Here is a 20941-nt window from a genome sequence, read left to right on the forward strand (position 1 = left end):
TGTGCGATCTTTTAAAATCTGAAGTTTTTCCAGCACCTTGGCAGGCGCGTCATTTCAGTTTTTCCCAAGGGGTTATTGGATTAACATCAATGCATGTTGTATCGAAAAACAACGAAAACCACTCTCAGATATATCTAAATAGCTTGATTTCTCTAAATTGGAGTAAGAGGGACAATTGCTCCCTCCTGATCCCTTAATGACGGGTATTCACCTTGGCGTCGCAGTCAATTGAAAGAATTTTCGAAAATAGTGTTGCATAATCAAGATTTAAAATGCAAAACAATAGATAGAGTTTAAGAAAGGGGGATATATTACATGTTTTCTAATAGATTCTGTTGTGAATTGTGTCAAACAACAAAAATCAAGTTTTACTCAGTAAGTAAAATTTATGTGGGTAAATTTGCTTTCGTTCAAAGATCGTTATAAGTTTAATATTAGCCGAGGATTGTTTACACAAAAGCACAATTTTTTTGGATTATACTAATATTAATTACTATTCAATATATTTTTTAAAATAACAACGCAAATTATTGCGTTTTTGAACCTGTTTCAGCGTTATTGGTTTACACTCGAAACAAAACTAAATGAAAAATGAAGGAGAACCTTTGTGCTTGATATACCGGACGGTATATCGGTATATCGCCCAGCCCTAGATTTCATAACTTTGCAAGAGTTGCAGCCTAGTAGTATGGTACTTTCCCGCAACTCTGTACTTGGCTACGGTTGCTTTCTAAATTCACCTTAAATGACATTTTACTCAACTTATCATCAATTGGTTTACGACATGGCAACCAGCAAATATTATAACGTATTTATAAATACTAGAAATGAGGATGGATCCAATTATGTCTTGGAACCACAATGTCGGATAAGTCAGCCTGTCCTTTTCAAGGTGCTCTACAGAAGGTAAGATACAGCAATCCTATTAGCCTAGGACATTGCAAACCATTTACAGTCGCAGAATATGTTTATGCTTCAACATTTATTTCAGCGATTATAACTGTAATTCGCTTCGGTCAAATTCGTTTTTGAATTCAATTAGTGCAGATAGATAATATTAATACGTGTTTCTAAAAAATGTAATTTTGCTTGCATTTCTGGCTATCCATTAAGGTTTCTTGTTCATACTAAAGCCTAAATGAAAATGCTAATGAATTCCCTTAAGTACATTTGGTATAGAAAATTCTCAGCTGAAAGAGGAATTGCCATGATTACCGCATATTCAAAGTTAAGAGTTAAAACAATAAAGATCAAAGAACATTCGATTGGAAAGAAAATTGACAAAGCAGAGGAAAAAATAAATGAAAATTATTTTTAGAAATATTTTTCACGATAACCGTATTTAAGCATTCGAAACAATATAATTAAATAATATAGCTCACAAATATTCTACCAATAACTCATTGCGAAAAAAAGAGAGGAAAAAAAGACATGTGCAAAAAGTTTTCCGAAGAAAACGAGTAAAAGAGGGTGAAAGACATCCCGGGATTGAGAAAGACTCACCTCTTAGTATAATATACTATATTCATCCTACTGGCTAATCGGAATTTTGTCACTTAAGAATTCAATTAGAACATTTTCGTGGTCCAACATGTTTCCAAAGTCTTGTGACAGTTAAAGGTCCTGCACCCTATCAAGAAGCAGCATGTATATAACTTGGTCTTATAGAGGGCGACAAACCCTAGAAACTAACTTATTTGATATTACGTAACTTTCTGACTGCTTCGAAACTCCGAGAATTATTTATTATTATTTTAACTTTTATGTCAACTGTTAGATTCTATTGCTTTATGGGGAAACAGTTAAAAAAGATCTCAGTGACGACATAGTGCAGGAAGAGTGTCAGCAGAAATGCTATGACGTCGTTTAATGTCAAACGATATAAAAAAAAGTCTGATTTAAATAAAAAGCAAAATTTTTCAATGAAGCGGAAACTCAATAGGGGACTTTTATTTGCCACCGCCGCAGAAAATCAACGAAAACTCTTCTACGAGGGGATATCAAAAAAGTAAGGTAACAAGCTCAATCAGACAAAACGTTTATTCAAGAATTAAACAAATGTATACAATGTAGGAAGGCACAGGTACATTTTACTTCTCTACGTAGTCACCATGCTTATCGAAGCATTTGTTCCATCGGTACACCAAATCATCGAAACCGGCAGGGAAGAAATCATCTTGAAGTTTGTGCAACCACATCAAGACGATTTGCTGAACCTCAGCATCAATTCTGAAATGCAGACCTCCCAAGTGTTTCTTTAACGGTCCAAAGAGATGGAAATCACTTGGTGCGAGGTCGGGACTGTAAGGAGAGTGGTCCAAGATCTGCCACCGAAAACGCTCTAACAAATCGCGCGTAGTTGTGGCCGTATGCGGTCGGGCATTGCAGATATAACACAGGTACCGTACACTTCCACCGTTGGGCGATGAAATTCAGCTGGAGAATTTTTCTTTAAACGCAAAAACCGTATCGCACTTTTTATTTCAATTGCGAACCATGCTTCCGTCAAGACGGCCATCTTCAAACTCAAATTTCGTCACGTTACCGGCCTACCAGCTCCATCTACTGACACCGTTTGAATGCTGTGATTGTTTCCGTTACCTTCAGAGGGATTTTTATTCATACGGATAATTTGCACTCTCGTCAGAGCTCTTGTTACCTTACTTTTTGATACCCTTACGTATAAAGACAAGATTGGTACGTGAAAACTAGGAACACAATTTAATGTTTACCGGAATACCCGATGGAAATGGAAAAAAAACTTAATAAATTCAACAATTGCCTAAAATTTACGACGATTCAACTGGCTATTGCGACGGTTTTTCTAAGGAACTGCTGGGACTTTTCTTAGTGGTGGAAAAACTACATGAAAATATAAATAACTGTTAACGAGCAAACCCTTCATATTCAGTAAATTACCGCCCATTGGCCAGCTCAGTCATTTCCAGCCGAGGACTGAAGTGTCGTGCTTATTCATGGAGGTAGGAGTACAGGAGGGGACATGCCGTATCTACTCCCATTGTAGCGTTTGAAGTAACTGTGAGAGAGCAGCAGCCATGTTAAATGGTGAGAAAGGGGAAAAAAGACTCGTATTACTCGGGCGAAAATTTCGCGTGCTTTACTTTTCTCTCTCAAATTGATAATGAAAGTATTTTTTGCCTACCAAATAAATAAAAAAAACAATGCATAACACAATTATATTTTAAGCTTTAAATTTCCTAACAATAAACTAATTGCATAATTAATGTCTTTAGTTAATTAAAATTAATTTAGTGACAAATGATTGATCAACTGGTTTTAAAATACTAATTTTATTAATCAAACAAAATGACTTTCCAATAGATAAGAATACAGAATTATCAAAACTTTGCAGCCTATGTCCAGATTATGAAATTAGAATACAGCACAATGAAAGAAAGCAGCTAGAAATCAACAAAGACAAATAAAGGAATAACATAAATGAAAACTAATTTTGAATAAAGTTGATGGAATGAGGATAAAACTAAAATAAAACTAACAAAATTTAGATATAGTTTTTTTTAAAAGGAATCCCATGTACATAAATGTTAAATAGCATAACATTCTGAACAACTTCTTGAAAACCTACCCATCCAGTTCTTTAAATATTGATGATTCATTCTTTCTTTATTTATTTTTTTGGAGATGCACGGAATACTTGGTTGCTATACGGTATACTGCATATCGGCAGGCAAACCGAATATTTGGTTTGGCAGAGTACTTCAACATTCGGCAATCAAATAGTAAACAAATTTAAAACTTCGAAAATTCTCAAAGAAACATTTCATGCAATGAATGAAGGTATTAGTATAATTGTACCATGTCACAATATTAATTGAAATTCTTACTTATTAATTTTATCACATCTAAATTAATTTTAATGTTTGAAAAAAAAAAAAAACGCTCGGACCTTACATTTACATTTTGTTGCTTTTCAATGTTAATTAAATCTTCTGACACATTACATTAGCTTTACTATTATAAACAAATATGAAACAATAACCAGAAAAAATCCATAATGTCAGTTTTATTACTATATTGCATTAACTGCTAATTTTTTTACTTAAAATCATGGATGTAGTAACCTGTAACCTCCATGAATAAAATATCCAGCTAATATTTTTTTTAAGAAAAAGATAAGCACTTGGATTTTAAATTTTGTAGCATTTTAATTTCTAATTTTTACACCAGATGAAATAATGAATATTGATTTAAAAATACAAATTATTTAAAATTAATCTTTGTAATCAAAGTTTAATTTACACTTAGTTAGAAAAAATGAAAGCATCTGGCAATGTTTCGAATTTTATTGATAGAATTGTTTATAAGTTACCGAAGAGTAGCAGCAAATCACAGTAAGAAATTTGAATTTGTAATGCTATTTTAAGCAACTCGGATTTGTGTTTGAAAGTAAGATAAATGTAGGATTATTTATGACACCATATGTTACCATCATTATCTGTTTTTGAATCATATGTTATGGGAGAAATTATTTATCCATTTATACAGAATTAGCTAGGAATTTCCTTCCTACGTGCATTATTAGTGCAGTTGAAGGCTACACAAGACGTCATAAAGTCGAAATCCGTTTGAAATTCGATAAAAAAGTTCGACAATTTTCTAAACATTGCAGACAGTTTCTCGATACACCCAAGATGGCGGCCGATTACGGTCATCGCTTCCACAATTTCAACCCCTGACTCTAAGGCTCTACCTGACTCCATTCTGCTATTCCTACATCTATGTGCTTATAAGCATTATTTGCTCGGCATAGGAAAGTGACTGAGATACAGATACAGATAGGAAATTAAATGGGCCAGAGCGGAGCTCTTTTACCCTGTATGAGGGAAAGTCATGAAGGAGTTGATTTGGAATGGTGTGAGGGGGGGGGATGGAAAAAACAAAAAAGGAATCTTTTCAGGGCCACTGGAAAACCACTTAAGGAAGCCAAGAGTGCCAAACAAACTGGTAGCTAATATAGAATTAGCACAGACCAGACGAGTGACCGAAGCAATGGTTCGGTTCAACCCGAAGATTGAAGGCAAGGCATGGTATATTCAGTAAGTTTTTTTTTTTTTGGGGGGGGGGGGGGGGTTAATTCTATATTAGCTACCAGTTTGTAGCTAATATAGTACAATTTCTGTGCTAATTCTATATTAGCAACCAGTTTGTTCAGCACTCTTGGCTTCCTTAAGATGTTTTCCATCTCCAGCTCAATCACTTTCCTATTCCGGGCTGAGGAGTGCTAATAAGCACGAAACTGTTGGCATTGACTGAGCTGGTGATGTATTTCTGCTTCATCCCGGGTTAATGGGCGGTAATTTACTGAATATACCTTGCCTTCAATCTTCGAGTGGAACCGAACCATTGCTTTGGTCACTTGTCTGGATTGTGCTAATTCTATATTAGCTACCAGTTTGTTAAGTACTTTTGGCTTCCTTAACATGTTTTCCATCTCCACCTCAGTCACTTTCCTATGCCGGGCTAAAGAGTGCTAGTAAGCACGAAACTACAGTCCTCGGCTGGAAATGACTGAGCTGGTGGTGTATTTCAATTTATTTTGAACAGTGAACTAACACAGTGAACGAACATAGCACAGCAGTTATTCTAGCGGATTTTTTTGATATCAAAAAACGAGAATTTGCTTCAGGTGCAAATTTAATGCGAAAGATCAGAATTCGTCGTATCATTAAAAAAGCATAAAGCAGTCAGCGGTTCTGGTTAGACATATATAATGGCTATTAAAAGCAATTTAATCGTGTAATTTCCCAATGCTGTTTCCAGCAACTAGATTCGGGATCGATAAAACCCGTAATTTAAAACGACAAAGCACTTCTTTTAGCAGAAACCAAGGTGGACCGAAAACCGACTTCGGGTTATTTCTTGGATCTCGTAACTTTGCACTTGTAAACAAAGCAAAACATTATTCGATTTCGTTCTGCGCAACATATTTCTTGCCCCAAGCGGGCATTTTCTATAGTATCAGACAGTTTGTTGCCGCCACTAAGGGAGAACAATATGCAACTTACTGACAACCCGATTAATCCATCCAGAGACTGCAATATAGTCTTTGTTGTGGACTTAGAATCGTGGAATGGGAGTTCAACATGACAGAAGTCCTCTCATTGAAGCTGAGAATGCGTATAAACTGGTAGAACTCTCATTTTCAACTCATATTTGTTTTTAATTTGTGTTAATTAAATCTTCTTTATATGCGGAATAAAATAATCAAACATTAATCAGGCAACATGTCTATAGCTTAGTACCAGTTTTCTGCAAAAGACGAATTTATCCCTCGACAAATTTGGAACCAAAATGTCGGATTAGTCAACTTAACTTCAAAGACGGAAGAGCGTGTGACGTAGTAAAATACTTAAACTTCAGTAATTCACAAACAGCTCAGGAAGGACTTTTAAAATTATAAGTATCGGTATTGTATTAAACATTGTAATTTGCAAAAAAGTTTTAAATATATATTTGCAATTGATCAGAAAACATACTGGTGCGAGAAAAAAAAGGCACATCTGGTTAAAATGTCCTGTTGAGCTAAAGCTGGGAAGTCCGCATAGTGACATTATTTTTCATAAAACTTAAAATATTTTTGTAGAAGCTAGTACCATTTTAGTAACCTGCTCTCAAAATGACTTAAAATATATGTTTTTCTTCAAGCTTGTCCCAACAGGGAAAGAACAAAAAATAGAATTGTCAAAATATTTGATTATAAGCTAATTAAGTGCAGGCATTTTACTATTGCTCAGCATATACACAAAATGAACACAAAAAGACAGCAGTAAATCGATTCTAAGTAAAATAAAAGAAAATATTTTTCTAAATTTGTTTTACAAAAAAAGCTATAAAAAAGTACACTTTTTGCTCACAAATATCAGAAACAAAACCCAATTTAAGAAAAAACTACATTTTACCAAAAGTTTTACCAATAAAGAAAAATGCTTGTTTCAGCCTTGTAACAGTGAACGTAAACTTCTGAATTAATGTCATTAACCCTTTCGACTCCTTTTTTTTTACTCTATACTGCTCCTTTATTTACGATATTGTCACTGAAAAATGACCCAACGCATATATAATATGATGCGTTCACTTTTTTTCATTCGATTTATTTAGACTCGATACCAATTTATCTACATGAACTCATCTCGGCAAAAAAATAACAGATTATTAATTCAATATTAAACTGCGCATATTTTCATGGTAATTCAGTAATTGGCAACTTCACACAATTGCAATTCTCTTTTTGTGAAATTTAATGCCGTAATATTGCCTTACTTTTCAGTACAAATATACCTCATTACTTCCAAAATCACTAAATTGTGGAATACTTCAGTAAAAGTAAAAACCGCGGTAAAAGCTTTGATATACGAGGAAAAGAAGAAGCTAAAGATTTTATCGGCAGCTCCTGACATGGGAGTACGCCCCAATATTTACATTGTCGTGGCTTCCGCAAAAGTCGAGCGTAATTGTTTGAGCTACATGTATTGTATACTGTATATGTATACAGTACTGCATGTATACTGTATATGTATACATATAGGTGATCTAAAAGCCAGGACCAAATTTAAAAATGAATAATTCGAAAAGGAATAAAGATAAATGTTGCAGTTTGCATGACATTTAAGCGAAACGAAAATAGTTCAAGTTTCGACCAACAGATGGCACTATAACTTTTTATTTATCCGTGATTTTTTACATTTTAACTAAGAGAGCTTTCTCAGCTATGAACGTCATTTCAATGCATAAAAGCTTCAACTACCATAACTTAACCATAACCTGCTGCGTTTGTTGCTTCATGATCCTACTTCAGAAATCCGACAGCGCCATCTGCTGGTCACCAAATGAACAATTTTGTGGTGTTGGGCAGAGCCGGATTACCAAATAGGCAATGTAGGCAGTAGCCTAGGGGCCCCGGAGAAATATCAAAGTTGCAAATACAAAAAAAATATATATATTTTCTTCAAAAAAAAAGGAGGGGGGTGCTCCTTCCTTGTTTGTATTCAATAAAAATATATGTGTTGCGCGTTGGGTGTGAAAAATTTAGACGCTACAGACCTCCGCCCTGTTTTCTGACCTCGCGATGGCTCTAGAGGGTTCCATCACTTCTAATGCCTAAGGGCTTCCGACTCCTTGATAAGGCTCTGGTGTTGGGACCATTTATTAATTAGGTAAGAATGATTTTGGCAATTTTCGACCCCCTCCCCCATGTAAAGGTACGTAAGATTCCCCCCACCTTCATTCTTACGTAAGATTCCATTTCGTTTTTCAAAATAATAAAATAACAAATCTTACATCACTGGAATTGTTGTTTAAAAAAATTTAAAAAACCTTTTTGTATAACGAAATATTTACTAAAAAGTTGCAATCTAGGTTGAATGCTTTTTCGACGTTTTTTTTTAGGTTTATGATGCGATACTAATCAGAAATAAAACATACCACACATAGTGCGATTCATTCATTATATTTTACACCATTCTTTGTAAAACAAATAAAAACAGTTCATCCTAATACGTTTTTTTACCTTCCAGCGCAAGTGAAATATGATTCCTGCTAAACCACTTAACCGCGCGATTTCTAATGTAAGATATCGACTTCAAAAATATTACGTAAGAATTTGTTTGACACCCCCGCCCCCAAGTAAGGATATATAGAGATGTTTCCAACCTTCCTCCCCCTCGGGACTTTATGTAATTAATGAATGGTCCCTCGACAGACAAAACCCAGCTTCTTTTCCATCCGTTTAGTTCAAACCGCATCTTTTTATCTTTTTTCGTTTTCGAATTATTCATTTTCAAAGTTTGTCCTGACTTTTGGATCACCCGGTATCTCTCTTTTAAATGTACGTAACATATTTGATGACTGAACCAACACAATTAAAAAAAAACTATAACTAATATTTATCATCCTTATGTGTGTCTTCAATAGTCTAGATTTTTCTAGCTTTTGGTATAATACATAAACTCAATTAAATCCTCAAAGAAACAACTTCACCTCACAGTTTATACGATAACAAAACTTCCTAACTTTTTCATTAAAACTCTTTATAGAACTTTCTATTTTACTCAAGCTCCCCGGGCTCCATTCACATCATGACAATATATTGTTTTGTTGCCGTGTGGAATTCTTCAGGATTAAAAGTATAAATCACTGTCACATAATGCTCTAGCTATAAGTAAAGTGATTTTATTTTATTTTATACTGAAAGCGTAATTTACGGTCTGCCAGGGCCAAGGTGAGTCCCCTCCTTGCCTAAAACTACCAAATTTACATTGCTCAGATTCCAATCTGAGCCCCCTCAAGGAATGGCCACAAGTTTCCGACCTCGCTGACATGGCCTCTCGTGCGCCCTGCCGATTGAAATACTATACAGTTGTAGAGGTAAAAACATCTGTACTTATTTTAATTATTGCTCGAAAAGTTACTTTTCTGCTTCATACGTTTCCATTTCCTTGTTTTTCCATCATGACAATATCGCTCGTTTGGAAGTAGAGTGCCACAATACGAAATTTTTATTTTTTTTCGCTTAAAGGGATTTAAATGACATTATTTTCTTTGGAAAATAATGACAGATTTTTTGTTCTAATAATAACCACTGGAGAACACAGCAAATTTACTTCTCTTACAACAAATTTCCTGAAGAGCTCAACTTCAAATACTTCTCCGGTAGAATTTCTTTGTTTCGTATTGTGGCACTCTTTTTCTAAATGCGTGGTATATTGTTTTGTTGCTGTATGGAATTCTTAAGGCTTGAAAGTATGACTCACTGTGCCATAGATAATGCTCAAGCTGTAAGTAAACTGATTTTATTTTATTTTATATTGAAAGTGTTATTTACGGTCTGCCAGGGCCGCCGATGGTCCAGACGAATTTCCTCGTAGCATGGTATCCCTCCATCTCTAAAACTACCAAATTTACATTGCTCAGATTACAGCCACCATCTCAAGGAGAGAATATAAGTTTCGGACCTCGCTGACATGGCCTCTCGTTGGCCCTGTGTCCTGCCAATTGAAATACTATTCATTGAAGTAGAGGTAAAATCATTGTACGTATTTTAATTATTCCTCGAAAAGTTACTTTTCTGCCCCCCCCCCCTTCTTAGGTTTTCATTTTAATCTTGATTGCGAAACATGTTATTTAAATTCGTCGTTAAAATTCTTTTTTGGGTTTCATTTTTAATCCAAAATATTGATGAAACCATACAGAATCTATACTTAAACAAAAAAATATATATACATTTTAAATCGGATATTGCGTCACGGTTCAAATAGGTTTGGAGTTCATTTAGAAACTTAATCTTGAAAGACCATAGTGAGAAACAAAATCGTAGACAATCAGAGGTCATACGCTTCCACAGTAAGAATGTAATCAGATTGGTGAGAAGACTTCATCTGGCTGCAAAACGCATGAATGACCGGTAATTTAACTTAAGTTTCAACTAGAGCCCCTTGAAAAAGACAGGCTGACTTATCCGACATTTTGGTTCCAAGACAGAATTGGATCCAACCTCGTTTCTAGTATTTATAAATACGTCATAATATTCGCTGGTTGCTAAGTCGTAAAATAATTGATGATAAATTGAGTAAAATGTCACTTTAGGTAAATTTTGAAAGATAACTTCGTTTACAAATTCGGCTAAAATGTATCGGGAAATGTTTACGGTAATAAACCTCATTTTCATACCTTATTTGTTTTTAATTTGTATTAATTAAATTGTATTCATCCACAGAATAAAATAATCAAACATCAATCGGGCAACACACCTAAAGTTTGGGCACCAGTTTTCTGCAATGAGGCTTTTGTACAAATGTTTATTGTTTTCGCACGATAATTTTGGAACTAAAATGTCGGATAAGTCAGCTCCCCTTATATAGGAGCCTTAGTTTCAACAGTTGTCCTCCGAGAACAATTTAAGAGGACTTGCATGAATACGTCTGTTATTGTAACAACTGTTATGGTTCTACGTATATCATTTTAAAATATATAAACAAGAGAGCTCCTAAATTTAACTGGTAGTAAAGAAAATTAATATGTTGCTTCAACATAGATATAGTACTCGTACAATATCATAGGGAAAAAAAACGAAACACTCGTTCGTATTCGAAGACTATTGACACTGGACACACGTGTAAAAAGTTATTTTTTCAGGAATAATGTGTTCTGCATAATTATGTTAGTAAATTGTTGTTAAGGGGTCTTCTTCATATTAAAACAAGCATCAACTTAAAAACTTTCAGTAAGAACCCAACTTTTTTATTACATATTTGTAATCAGCATCATTTTTAAAATTTGTATACAAAATTTGTTCACTTTGAGATAGCCGTTGCTTCAGGATTACGTTTTGAAAATTCCTTCTCGTAATGTTAAAACGTATTTTGATATTTTTGCATGTAACACATAGACTTCATTAGGTACGGCAAGATTGTTTTTTCAAATTAAAATATGAATCAACCCAATAATAAAATCATCTCTTATTACAGCGAAAATGAAAATTTAGAATTTTTTTATGACTATTGATAAAATTGTTTGGAAAAAAAATGATCTGAAACCATATAATATTTTAATAGAAAAAAATCTGGAACAGATTTTATTCGGGAATCCAAAATTTGAGTTCAAAATATTCAGTAGTTTTTGCACTATGCTTAAAAATTCATTTTTTCCCCGTTTAGGGGGCTGTATACCTTTTTAAAATTGAAATTACGAAAATTGATCAACAAAATAAGCAAACCCACTATAATGTGGTTTTTCTGCATTAGGGTCAACTCTTTGCATTTTTTAAATGTATTCACTGTCTATGAGGAAGAACTACATAATAATTGCAATCGTCAGTTTTAAGTGGGCATCGTAAAAACGTCAATATTTAAATAATGCGAAACACTATTTCATTGTCTAATAAATTTTCAAGAACATTTTAAATTAAAAGCTACTCCTAAAATACTTCTGTTTATTTTCTGCGTTTAGCCATTGCAGTATATACTTCTTTTGTAAAAGAACAACAAAGAATTACATACACAACTTTCTCTCAATTGCATAAAATAAAATCTCATCGTCGTGCTAGTCATGTTGCAATAGCAAGTGTAGAATGGCTCGTCACTAGGGCTGGACGATATCAGAATTTTAATGCCGCGATATATCGCTCTCCAAATATCGATATTGTCGATATATCAATATATTTAAGACGATGAATTCAGCATTTTATGGGGGGGGGGGGGGCTGAGGCATATAAGTGCAACAGAAAAAAGCCATCGGGTACTTTTGGTGACTAAATATTTCAGCAATTTTTTTTACTAATAATAGCGACAGCAAGGATGTTCATATGTGTGTGTAGGGGGGAGGGGAGTGGGTCATGAGGTAGATTCTACCGCAGAAACTTTTGGAGAAATTACTTGAGAAGAATTTAAGTCCTTTTATTGTGGGTCGTAATTCTTGGGGGGGAAAAAGTGGGGTTGGTAAAATTGAGGGGTGCTATCGCAGTTGGGGAAGGGGACGGAACCCCTAGTTACATCATCTGCGTATTAAGATCTACAATAGGGAAACGTCATCGGATATCTTGATAAGTAAATATTCCATCGATTAATTAGAATGATAATAGTTAAAAGAGGCGTGCCCCTTTGGGTGGGGGGGGGGGTCATGATGCTGAGTATACCATTGAAATTATCAGAGAAGCTATTTTAAAAGGTATTCAGTCTGAGGGTGCCATCCCACTTGGGGGGGGGGAGGAGCAATTCTAGTTATATCATCTGTTTATTAACATCTGCAATAGCGAAAAGCCTTCAAACATCTTGGAAGGTAAATATTTCAGCTATTTATGCGATTAATAATAGCAAAAACAGGGGATCTCTTGTAAGGGAAGGTATGGGGCCATGAGGCAGACTATGCCATTGAAGTGTTTTCAGAAGTTTTTTATGAGGGTTTTAATCTCTATAATAGATTGTGGCGTTTTTCTTTTACAGGAGGGGGGGGGGGTTATAAAATTCAGGAGAGCCAACGCACTTGGGGAGGGAATTGGGCACCCCTAGCTACATCATATACATGAGATCTGAATTACAAAAATGTCATAGAACATCTTGATAAGCAAATATTCCAGCAATTTAGTCGAATAATAATAGCTAGAGCAGAGTACCCATTTGAGGGGGGGAGGGGGAGGGTCCTTGATGTTGATTATACCATTGAAATTATCAGAGAACTTTTTAAAAAAGGATTTTAGTCTCTTTCGTAGAGATTCTTGTTTTTATTTGGTGGGGGGGGGGGGGGGATGTTTGGTAAAATTAAAAATGAGGTCGGGTCATCGCACTTATTGGGGATTGGCAGCCCTAGCATTATTATCTATACATAAAGATCTGCAATAGAGAAAAGTCTGCAGAAATCTTGAAAAATAAATATTCCAGCAATTTATTCTAACACTAGCTAAAGCTGGGGTACCCATTTGAAGAGAGGGGGGGGGGGGGCTGAGGCTGGCTATACCGCTGAATTTATCAGAGAGGTTTTTTAAAGGATTTTAGACTCTTCAATAGGGGAGACAGTTTTTTGAGGGGCGGAGGGGGGGGGGGAGACATTCGATAAAATTAAGGGATGCCGTCACACTTGGGAAGATGGGCTCCCCTTACTATATTATTTGTATATTGAGTTCTGCAATAAAGAAAAGCCATCGGACATTTTGAAAGGTAAATATTAAAGTAGTTTATTCCAATAATAATTGCTAAAGCAGGGATATGCCCATGGGGAGGGGGGGGGGGGGTAAGGCAGACTATATAACTGAAATTACCGGCCTTTTTTTTTAAAGGGATTTTATTGTCTTTAATAGATGATCCTGGGGGGTTTTTTTTGGGGGGGGGGGAGGGGCTTGGTAAAATAGAGGGGAGGGGAGCTCCTAGCTCTTAAAAGTCATCGGAAATCTTGATCAGTAAACATTTAAGTAATTTATTCTCATAATAATAGCTAAAATAGGGATGCCCATGCGTGGGGGGGGGGATCATAAAACAGACTTTGCCATTGAAATTTTTAATGAAGCTATTTTAAACGGACACTAATCTTTTTTGTGAGAGGTCGTGTTTATTTTCGGGGAGGCGGTCACTTTTTTTATGGGGCGGACTTGGACCTATATCTATGCAAATAAGTTCTGCAATTGCTAAAAGCCGTCGGACATCCTGATAAGTAATATTCCAGTAATTTATTCTAATAATATTCGCTACAGAGACCCTCCCCCCCCCCGCTCATATTGTGAGGCGGGTCACAGCACAGAACAAATTGTTGATATTTTTACAAATGGTGCTTGAAAATTTTCAAGTCTTTATGAAACATATCGGTGAATCGCATTTTTTTTTGGGGGGGGGGGGGGTTCGTGTAAGCTTTCGAGGGAGGAGGAACACCCATATTTAAATCATCTGCACATTAAAAAATTTTTCCTTTACATAATTTGCAAAAACCATACAAGTTCAGAAATGCAAATTCATCTTCGGTTTCCTATAAAAATCGATGTTTCCCAGAAAACCCGAAATTCGAATATATGCTACCCTAATTCCGAAACCTATGTTTGATAACTCATGTAAAATAAACTATCGGATCTTGAACGAAAAAGATATAACTCCGCTACTTCCGGTACCATTTCGAAAGAAAACGCAATCGGTATTTCCTTGAAAGCAAACTCGCAATCGACGAAATCGAAACATATGCAAACAGCTTTACTTCTCAAAATCCGTAACTAACCTACAATTCCGGAACTTCTCAGATTTGCGGAATTATTCATTCAATCGAACGAATTCCGTCTCTTGGATTCTATCTGAATTTCTGAATGCAACAAGTGAATTCTCTTATGGCAACCCTGGTTTCGAGGTTTCAACTCGGCGCGGAGCTGCATTCTAGAAAACTCTTGTAGCGCCAAAACTGGCGAGGTACAACTTTTGTTTTGTTTTGCAAAGCACGAGAATATTCGAAAGTTTTGCTCGTAATCAGAGCAACGGAAAAAGACATGAAAATCCGTAAAACTTCTGTTAAATCTGAATGAGTTGGCTGGTATGATCCACTCATGAAGCACAAAGAATTATGAATAAATATGTATTTTTAAGTCATTATTTCAATTAGATCTTGGCTAAGTCTGGTCCGACGATATATCAGACAAATTGAAATCTGAATATCGTTGCCGCGGAATGCGATCTGAATATCGATATATAATAAATATATATCGATATCTTACGGTATATCGGTATATCGCCCAGCCCTGCTCGTCACTGATAATTTGCTAAAAAGAAAGGTTATTGCTCTGTCTCAATCGGACAAAAGCACCCGAAAAATCGCCGAGAAATTTCTCTTTCAACAGTATCCAGATGGGGTCAATAGGTAATATTTGCTCTTAGATCAGTTTGATGATTTTTGTGAATTATTTTTATGTAAAGTGTTTGAATTGTTTTCAATGTGTAAAGATCTAGGAGTGGAAATGTTAGTTACCAGAGTGGCATTAGCGGGGTGCAAACTTTGAGCCCAAACTCTGCACGCAAAGTAGTTTCTGTAGCTAATTATGACCCTTTTTTGACTTCGTCAAAGATTAAACCAAACCTTAATTTGAATGTAAGCTTGAATAGAGTTTTTGTACATTTTTAATTATTAATTAAACATTATTTTTCAACTTACTTTCTCTGTCATAGTCCCTGCAATTCACATTAAATTGATTCTCGCAAGCCGGAATACATATAAAACTTGAAAATATTTTCTTCTTTTCTAAATAACATGGAAAAATATGGAAAAAGTAAGAAAGTTATAATCAATAATTGTTGTTATCCATTACTTGATGCTTATTCTATTAAATGCATGTTCTGTAGAAACCAGTTTCTGAATATTTGGCTCCAAAGTGACATTGTCACTAATCTTGCTTTTCGATTTATAATGGGGTCGTTTCCAAAATTTTAAAAGTATTTTTTTCTGAAAGAGCATGCTTGAAAACATACAATCTGACCATTTTTTAAATAATTTGTTTAAGTTTAATATTTTTAAAAAATTACTTAAATCGCTGCTTTTTCATTTTTTAACGCTTCTGCCGATGACATCACAAATGATGAAATGCCATTCAGTGTTGCCATTCACGGTTCAAAATATTTAATTCGCATCTTTACTCACGTGTATTGGCAACGATATGGTTGATAGACAGCGTAGAGCGCAATTTTAATTCGCTTTTTGGTTATCATAACGTGGAAATGCGGCACAAAATGCGCCAATCATCATTTGTGACGTCATCAAGACTACGCTTTGTTTGTAAAATCGAACATTTTAAAACACTAATTAAAAAAAATAACTGTTTGGAAAATGAAAGTATTTTCTGGGCCCATATTATTTTTTTTTGCTCATTCAATCCATTTCAATGACTAAAAGTAGTACTTTTGACTCAAGGAAACCACCCCATTTAAAACAAAACAACGAACCTTACGGCTCTCCTCCGCGAGCCGGTTGCCTACTGCATTTTACTGGAAGTCTGGTTAAGCCATTCGGAGACAGCTATTGCGTAAACTAAGAAAGTAGATTAGAAACCACTAAATACCAAAACCATTGCAGTCGAGGACTCCTGCGAATTTACTTTACATTCATTGCTATAAAACCTGAAGAATAATTCACTGCCACCTCGACTTTTGCCGCCATCCTTATAGCCCTTCTCCTTTTTTGTTGCACCCATTACATTTCTTAGACATACGAAGCATTTCTTAGGGAATCGAATTGGAAAATGACAAATTTTGCACGCATTCTGATTGTCTTACGTGATGCTCCAATCATCTTAATGTATCCTTGTATGAGTGTTTTTTTCTTCGTGTGATTTTGGTTTTCTAATTTTATTCCAAAATTATTATGCTCCCAGTCATATTGTAAGCTATATTATAAAGTACTTCCCTTAGCATAAAATTAATTTAAACCTTCATTTAGTTGCATTCTTAGCTTTAAACTATTTTAGGTTGCAAAATGGAAAGCTTCATTATAGGAATCAATGATCGTTATAACAATAATGAGCAAATTGATTTTTTTCTGCCTTGTTTCCTCATACTGTATAAGTTTCAATCTTGGATAGAATGCTATGAGACATCTTCTCAAGCAATAATACGGTATACGCTCAAAATGTCGCGGCCAAAATGTCGCGGCCAAGATGTCGCCAGTTCAAAACGTCGCCAGCCCGAAATGTCGCCGGCCCGAAATGTCGCCGGCCCGAAATGTCGCCGGCCCAAAATATCGCCAGCCCAAAATGTCGCCGGTCCAAAATGTCGCTGGGCCAAAATGTCGCCAGTCCAAAATGTCGCCAGCCCAAAATGTCGCCGGTCCAAAATGTCGCTGGGCCAAAATGTCGCCGAGCTAAAATGTCGCCAGTCCAAAATGTCGCCAGTCCAAAATGTCGCCGGTCCTAAAGGTCGCCGGCCCAAAATGTCGCCTGTTCAAAATGTCGCCTGTTCAAAATGTCGCCATTCCAAAATGTCGCCGGCCCAAAATATCGCCTGTTCAAAATGTCGCCTGTTCAAAATGTCGTCTGTCCAAAATTTCGCCTGTTCAAAATGTCGCCATTCCAAAATGTCGCCGGGTCAAAATGTCACCGGTCCAAAATGTCGCCGGGCCAAAATGTCACCGGTCCAAAATGTCGCCGGGCCAAATTCCCTCGTTCAAGTGATACGAAAAATTTAAATGTACGTCGATTATTTTCAGCATAGAAGTTGCGAAAGAATGCTAATTGCCTTTCAAAGTAAGTTCCTTGAAAATTTTCAAAAATTGTCTTCTGTCTTAGTTCGTAAACGTCAGACATATTATAGAAAATCAATAATATGCAGGAAAACATACGTTTTTCTGCATATTAGTGCATACGTAAACGTACGTGAGGATGGTGCAACGGAATTCTCTTTCTTATTTAAAATGACTGCTATATTTCAAGACGTAATACAAGGATTCAGACAAAAAAATTGCTATGGAAGTAAAACTAAACGGAAACAGGAACTATTATTTCTGTTTTAAAATGATTTTTTTAATTAATTGCGCGAGTCATAGCGTACTTAAGTAAAAATTAAATTTAAATATTTTCTTTAGATCGTCTCAAGATCAGGCAATAGAGAAAGAGGGCGATTGAGCAAGATATCAAAAAATAAATAAATAAATTAGTCAAATTTTCCTCTTTTTCTGTAGAATTTTGATTACCGGGGATATTAAAAACTGAATTAGCATTCTTTCACAATTTTTGCAGTAAAAATTAGCTACTCGAAAGATCGATTCCTTTCAAGAACAATTTATTCATTTAATTATTACTAGAAAGTCGCCCGTCAAGGTAGGACGGGTGAAACTACATTTGAACGAAGCCATTGCCTGTTTGGTGATATTTTGATAGTTGAAATGGTTAACTTAACTCCAGTAGATTAACCCTAAACTCCAGTAGGTAGCGTTCATTGTTGACCATTTTTTCGTTTCTTCATTCCCCTGAAATGAAACAGTCTTATCACTAAAATTGTTACGTTTCTGGATCGAGTTCAGCCTTTCCCTGAATGTTAAACATTACGGAAACATAATATAAAATTATCATGCTGTGGTGCGAGTTTCACTGTTGAAGCACGCGGGTTACTCGATCATTGGCTATTATTTCTATGAGGATTGTCATCATTAATATATTGTTCTTTTTGAAATACCAAACCATATATAGAGCTGGAATAATAACCTTTTTTAAGCCAATTTTAATATGATGTCTAATTTTTTTCACGTTTGTTGCGATTTCATTGTTGGCTGGTGATTGGAAAAATCACAACAAATTCAAATTTGCATCTCTTGCCATTTTCGAGTCGTATTTTTAACAAATAAAGTATTTGTAATTGATTTCAGCATGTATGCAAAGCTTTTAAAGGAATTTTCAATTGTGGGGCAGAAGCATCGAATGTTGGGTACCCTTTGTTTTTGTCATTTACGACAAACGTGATAAAGAAACAACAATAATAATGTACGTGAAATGAAAATATAGAAACCTGATATTAGGATCATTTAAGTTTGAAACCTTAAACAAAGTTTTAGCAGTAAGTATTTTTTTCAAAATTCAGACAACAACTCTTTAAAACCCCTGGTAAAACAAGAACAATTTTATAGAAAAAGGCTGCGCGCACGAAGTCAGAATCGAACTAAGTTTGAAGTAAAAGCATCGGAGTCGGAGTCTGGAGTCAAAGGTTTGAAATTCTAAGAGTCAGAGTTGGTCATTTTCCTTCAAAGGGCGCAGGTGTGCCAGTGCAAGCGCAGCTCACTGTCAAAAAAAAAAAAAAAAAATCCGAAACGTTACTGATTATTTCCGTGGAATATTTCGGGATTTCACAGGTTTTTATCCACTTCCTGAGAAAATCAAGTATATTTGTCAAAAGGTTTCCTGAATTGTTACAAGTTGCACAAGTGCAGGCTACTTACTGTTGTGAAAAATACTTAAAGCTACCAGTTTAAAGGTTAACTGAGCGTATTTAATAATTTTATTGGCTTTAGTTCAATTACGCCCCGTTCATATTGACAAAGCTCAGAATAAGAGTGAATAAGTATCTGGATTCAGTAGCTTTGCAAGAACTGCTTTCGAGTTAGATTCGTGGTACTTGCCTGCAATTCTGTCTTAGCTTTGGACATGTTTTCAATAATGCTTTAGGCAATCTTTTGGAAAAGCAGGAAGGTGTCAAACTATTATATTAAACTTACTAAAGTTTTCTTTAAAGGTTCCAAAGACACGAATGGCTTTGATCGGGGAAATTACTGAACTCTTCAGAAAGATGCCAGAATATTTTCAGGAAGGTTACTGAGTTTTAGCGAAAAACATGCCTGTTATTTTCAAAATATGTTACTTGCAGATGTTAGACACATTAGTAGCTCATTATTTTCCAGCAGCGCGTCTGAATTTTTTTTACAGTGTTAGAAAAGATGTCAATCTGATTTTGGGGTGAAGGAGTTGGAATCGAAGGCTCCGAAACTCCCAGGGCAAGAGTCAGCCATTTTCCCTCCAACCGTGTAGCACTGATATATAAAATAGTCCTCTCTCTCTTTCAACCCCCCCCCCCCCTCTCTTTCTCTCTCTCTCTCTTGAGTGATATATTTAAATTTAGTTTATTTTTCATCGTTTATTTAACTACATTTACTCACGCAAACGATAACGAAAATCAACTTAGAACGGAAACAATGCCTGTTTTTGTTTAGTTTCACTTGCATACCACCTTTTTTTTTAATGAATCCTTGCATTACTTCTTGAGATATAGCAGTCACATAAAACGCGGAAAATTATTCTGTGCGCCATCCTTTTGGGATGATTGAAGCCAAAAATAAATAAGCAACTCGCCATTTAAGATATACCTGTAGACCGAATTTTGTCTGAATCCTTGTATCACTTCTTGAGATATATCAGTCACAAATAATAAAAAAGAAAGGGAAAAAACATTATATTGCACCACCCTCTGGTGTTATTTTCTCCGACTTCTGTCCACCTGCTGCATCCTAACATTTTATTTGATTCCGGGCATCATTCTTGAGAAATGTCAGTCACGCATATTGATTATTGATGGAAACGTTCAGTTGCTCCACTATCTTGAACCAATTGGCGCAAAAAACCACCTAGCCCTAAATCATGGGTACTCGCGGGCATCGTTCGAATTCTTACTACAGGTTTTTAGGTAGAATGGCAGCAAAAAATCGGAAACATACACACGTACTATTCTTAAAGAAAAGTTCAAAACAATGCAGCGAACGTCTGAACTGATCGCCGTCAGAACTTTTTACAGTTGGTAGATAGCGAATCACAAGAAATAAGATAACATAAAAAATGAAAAGTGCGTTTGCTTGTAGTCTGTATTTATTTGCTGAAAAACAGCCAATGGTTATGAAACAAAACGGCAGAAAGTTTTTAGAATTTATCAAGAAACTTATTTCTCTCAGTTCCATTTTTAATGGAGACATTCAT

Source organism: Uloborus diversus, chromosome 8 (genome assembly GCF_026930045.1).
Source record: "Uloborus diversus isolate 005 chromosome 8, Udiv.v.3.1, whole genome shotgun sequence".
NCBI classification, from domain to species: domain Eukaryota; kingdom Metazoa; phylum Arthropoda; class Arachnida; order Araneae; family Uloboridae; genus Uloborus; species Uloborus diversus.